Raw genomic sequence first — 5,617 nt, 5'->3', positions numbered from 1 at the left:
GTGTGCCTTGGGGGGTTAAAGAGAATCCCCAGAGCCAACCAACATCAATACCCAAATGTGTTGGCCAACAAAACATCCCAAGGCTTCAGTCGGGGAAAAGAAGGAAATCACAATCTTCTCTTTTAGAGAAATACTCTCATGAACACGCGTTGTATTCTTGGCCTACCTTGTTCCAGAGGACCAAAGTGCTCGGCAGCAGGTGAGGGGGGAGGTGACGGGGGCAAATTTGTGGTGTCTTCAACTTCAAAGGTAGGTGCGAGATAGAGGAAGGAATAATTATTATTTTTGAAAATCTTCTTTAATAATTAAGTATATTTATTTCTTATCTATTCTCATTTTCTCCCAAAACACATTATGATAATCTCTCCCCATTCTCATCCGTAGTGACTGTATGCTTACCAGGACTGATATTAACTTTGTTATTTAGCTGTCGTCCCATGATAATACTAACTATGATCCTGACTGAACATTAAGAATATAAAATGTACATAGCAATGTTAATAAGTGTGTGCGTGTGTCTTACCTGATGGCAGCCTTTGAGTCTCCTGCTCTCCCTTCAGTACCGCCACTGCCTCCGCCGTCACTTCCTGCACAATCCGCGCTGACACTTGCTCTGAACACAGAAAAACAGACACAAAGGTTAATCAACTTCAAGATTATTGCAAGAACAAAAACATTTCAAAGAAGCAGTTAATAGAAGGAATTTGTTTGGTATAAATCCCAAAACTCCAGTACATCAGGGAGATTATATCATCTGTCAATTTGATTCAAAACAAGCATTAAAAACGTCTAATAAAAGCACTGTGAGTGAGAATAGATTTTTACTTTGCTGTAGGGATGATTAGGCAGTGAGTGTTGCCATGGAAACCCAGCAACCGAGTGCAGACTAAAGATGACACGTACTGTAGGGATGTTTTAGCTTCTGCCCAACAACAACATTTCTATACTTTAATTCATACTAAAACAATCCAGCCGTATCAGCATTTTCTCAAAATTTAGTTTGACATAAATAAACAGACAGAAGGAGCAGAGATAGGGACAGGATATGACATGAAAGAAAGGTTCCTGGTCCGATTTGAACCATGGAAGTTATGGTGAGATAAAATTAGTTTGATACATGTGATACTGAAATGCAAAAATCCGTCTTTCAAGACTTTCTGGCTGTCTGACACAGATGGTAAAAGAAGAAAATACAGCAGAAAGTAAGCTCAAAGTGATGTCTGCCAAGAGCAAAGAGTAGGGAAATTGAAGAAGAAATGGCAAAATCTGTGATAATTATGAATTTATTTTATTTATGTGTTTTCATATAGAAATACAGTAGGACTTTTATACCATTGTTTCCCCAAAAGTGACCTTTCACTAAACTGGCCTACAATTTCTACCTTACAGCTTACATCAGGCTGCATGGATCAGTTTTAGTATTGCACGCAGGGTGAACTGTAGAGTTCTAATCAAACAAACTTTCATTTGCATATAAACAGTGGTTATGTGGGATTGGGTGGCAGTGCAATGCTTTTACTGCTGCTGCTGTTTCTTTCTATCCAACAATCGCCCACACATCGACACAAACAAGCTGGCAGGCATCCACACATGCATCTACACACACACACATGCACACACTTCTTCCGAGAACACTTAACACTGCCCACTCACCTACTCAAAGCAGCTATTTCCCATTTTCAAGAGCACACTGTGATATACGTGTACCACCTATTCAATGATTCCAAGCCTCTACCGGAAAATACAGCTTAAAGATAAACATCAAACACAATTAATGGTTGTGGAATCAAGAAAAAAAAAACGGCTCTTATGGCTTTGCCCTGGTTTAAAATAATGCTCTAAAAATATATGAATATTTGTGTTTCCTGAGTGAGACAACGCTCGACAAATTCCTAAACCTTGGGAATGACTTGCTTTCGAAAAATGAATGCATGGCACATAAGTCTCAATATGAAATAAAAATGTTTTCAGCTAAAATTGTTTAGTTAAAGTTTTAAATCTTCACAAATAAAACCATACAGAAACTATTCTTAAACTAACATATACAGTAAGTGCGCAAAGCTAGAGTATCCAGTTGTAATGACATGACATACCTGACCAGTTTTTGGAGTATAATCTTCACACATAAATCTATTGTAATATAATATGTAGCATATATTAAAGTTTAAAACGGAATGAAGTAATCTAATGTGTAATGGTTCCAACTGGACTACTCCCTTTGTTGTTCTACAGTTCATTTCTGCATACGCTTTGTGAGGGTTAAATATTAAATGCAATTTATTTTCTAGATACACAGTAAAACTGACACATTTAAAAGAAACATCAAAGGCACTGGGTCCAATAAGGCATTCTGGCTATATAAAATGTACTGCTCATTCACAAAGCAACGGCACTGTAAAAATAAATGACCTTGTAACATTAACAAAGCTAGCCTGCGGGGATGACAACTTGTCTGGTCTGGTTGTCTCAGCATCTCTCTGACAGAGTGATGTCAAATGTCAGAGCAGCCGCCTTTCATTGGCTTTGACAGAAGGTACATCCCACATGCACAAATAGCCGCGTTGTTAAACAGAATCCTCTGCATATCTGCATTCATCATCTCCAGTACCAGCTTACATCCACTAAGACACACAGTCGTAATGAAGTAAAAGCTTGTATTACCTGTATGACAGACAGAAGCTGAAAGCGCTCCCTCTCTGAGCGGAGACACCGACTGGAAGCCCCGAGTCAACGCTACACACCGCCAGACTGACTCGCACACACACACTCACACACAGAGCTGGACTGAGAGGGTACGGAGAGAGCAGGAGTGCCGTTTGGTATTAAACCAGCCTGCACCCGAAATGTGTAAAGCAAGTGGTTTCCATAGCAACACACTGGTGGGCCACTGATTTGGGTCCCAATGTAATTCACATGCCAGCAACACATCCAGTTGTTTCAGTGTCTCAGTCTGCAGCCTCCAGTATAAATGGAAACGATTGCAGTGACGTAGCCGAACAATTAATCTAACAAAGCCCAGATGTTTGCCTACTGAAATAAAACCAACATTTCTTAAACCGTTTGCATTTTTTTCTAACTAAATCATATTAAACCACAAAATTATTTCCTAATATCGTCATTGTGTTTTATACATTAATGTTATTACATATATTTTTCGGTCTTTTCTGCAACATCTTTTCCATCTTTCTCCGTCTTGAAAAAAATAATCCCTTCTTTGTTACTGTTCCCAATGCTTCTATATTTATTTTTGGTGAAGTATTTCATTATTCAAGTAAAGGGTCTTAGAATAGAAGGTGCCGTATATAAAAAATTGTAAACCCCTCCGAGGGAAAGTTGTGATTCAGAAATCCTCCAACTTTGGATTTGTTCCTTTCAGTCTGTGCCTAGACACCAGAGACTCGTTTGGTCAAATTTCCTCTCTGCTGCAGCCAAACGTACTCGTTGAGGCTAATGAGATGGAGGGTCCTTAACTACACAAAATCTTGTCCAGTCATCTCAACAGTATGCCCAGATAATTGCCACAGCTCAGTGACATCAGTCAATGCGATATCGCTAACATAACAGAAGGGCTTCCTCGATTCATGCAAGCCAACTACTCTCCAGAATAAGATGAACGACCCTTTGCATTCTTTCTCCTTCTATTAACTCGATCTGTTTCTCTCCGTCTCCCTCTCTTCATCTTTTTCTCTTGACCACTTTCAGCATGGCTCGCTGGCTTTTTCAACTTTAGCCTAAAAGGAAAGTCAAGAGTGCAATTTCGTGCTTCAGTAGTTCCTGTTGTGTCTGAAGAGCTTTTCAAAGGAAGGCTTACGAGTGCCACCATCAGCCCTTCTGTCACCCATCCTGCCCCACTTACTGCCGCCCTGCCCTGCCCTGGAGCTACGCTAATGTGTGCTGACACCATGCTCTGCAGGCAAGTTCCGTCACTCAGATGCTGAAACAAAATGTCATTTTTTTATGCAGATGATTATAAAACATATATTGATCATTGCATACAGGACTGTCTCAGAAAATTAGAATATTGTGATAAAGTTCTTTATTTTCTGTAATGCAATTAAAAAAACAAAAATGTCATACATTCTGGATTCATTACAAATCAACTGAAATATTGCAAGCCTTTTATTATTTTAATATTGCTGATTATGGCATACAGCTTAAGAAAACTCAAATATCCTATCTCTAAATATTAGAATATCATGAAAAAGTATACTAGTAGGGTGTTCAACGAATCACTTGAATCGTCTAATTAACTCGAAACACCTGCAAGGGTTTCCTGAGCCTTGAAAAACACTCAGCTTGGTTCAGTAAACTAAATCACAAGTATGGGGAAGACCGCTGATCTGACTGCTGTCCAGAGGACCGTCATTGACACCCTCCATCAGGAGGGTAAGACACAAAAAGAAATTTCTCAAAGAGCAAGCTGTTCACAGAGTGCAGTTTCAAAGCACATCCACAAAAAGTCTGTTGGAAGGGGGAAATGTGGCAGGAAACGCTGCACAACCAAGAGAGATGACCGCAGCCTTAACAGCATTGTGAAGAAGAGTCGCTTCCAGAATTTGGGGGAGCTTCAAAGACAGTGGACTGAAGCTGGAGTCCAGGTATCAAAAGTCACTGTTCACAGACGTGTCCGGGAAATGGGCTACAATAGCCGTATTCCCATGGTCAAGCCACTTCTGAACTCAAGACAACGGAAGAGGCGTCTGACTTGGGCTAAGGAAAAGAAGCACTGGACAGTTGCAAAGTGGTCCAAAGTCCTCTTTTCAGACGAAAGCAAGTTTGCATTTCATTTGGAAGTCAAGGCGCCAGAGTCTGGAGAAAGGCTGGAGAGGAGCAAAATCCAAGTTGCTTGAAATCCAGTGTGAAGTTCCCACAGTCAGCGATGGTTTGGGGAGCCATGTCAGCTGCTGGTGTTGGTCCACTGTGTTTCATCAAGCCCAGAGTAAATGCAGCTGTGTACCAAGAGATTTTAGAGCACTACATGCTTCCGTCTGCTGAAAAGCTCTATGGAGATGAGGAATTCATTTTCCAGCATGATCTGGCACCTGCCCATAGTGCCAAAACCACCAGTAACTGGTGTACTGACCATGGCATTACTGTCCTCGATTGGCCTGCAAATTCCCCTGACCTGAACCCCATAGAGAATATGTGGGGGTATTGTGAAGAAGAAGCTGAAAGACACCAGACCCAACAATGCTAATGAGCTAAAGGCCGCTATTGAAGCATCCTGGGCATCCATCAACACCTCAGCAATGGCACAGGCTGATTGCCTCCATGCCACGCCGCATTGATGCAGTAATCCGTCGCAAAAGGATCCCTAACCAAGTATGAGTGCATTAATGGTACATTTTCTAAATGTTTTGATTGTGTTTTTGCTGTTATAAATCTTTTTTTTTACTTGGTCTGAGGAACTATTCTAATTTTTTGAGATAGGATTTTTTGAGTTTTCTTAAGCTGTATGCCATAATCAGCAATATTAAAATAATAAAAGGCTTACAATATTTCAGTTGATTTGTAATGAATCCAGAATGTATGACATTTTTGTTTTTTTAATTGCATTACAGAAAATAAAGAACTTTATCACAATATTCTAATTTTCTGAGACAGTCCTGTATAGTCT

Source organism: Notothenia coriiceps, unplaced genomic scaffold (assembly GCF_000735185.1).
Source record: "Notothenia coriiceps isolate Sejong01 unplaced genomic scaffold, NC01 NC01_scaffold00022038, whole genome shotgun sequence".
NCBI lineage: Eukaryota > Metazoa > Chordata > Actinopteri > Perciformes > Nototheniidae > Notothenia > Notothenia coriiceps.
Note: the sequence above shows the minus strand (reverse complement) of the source record.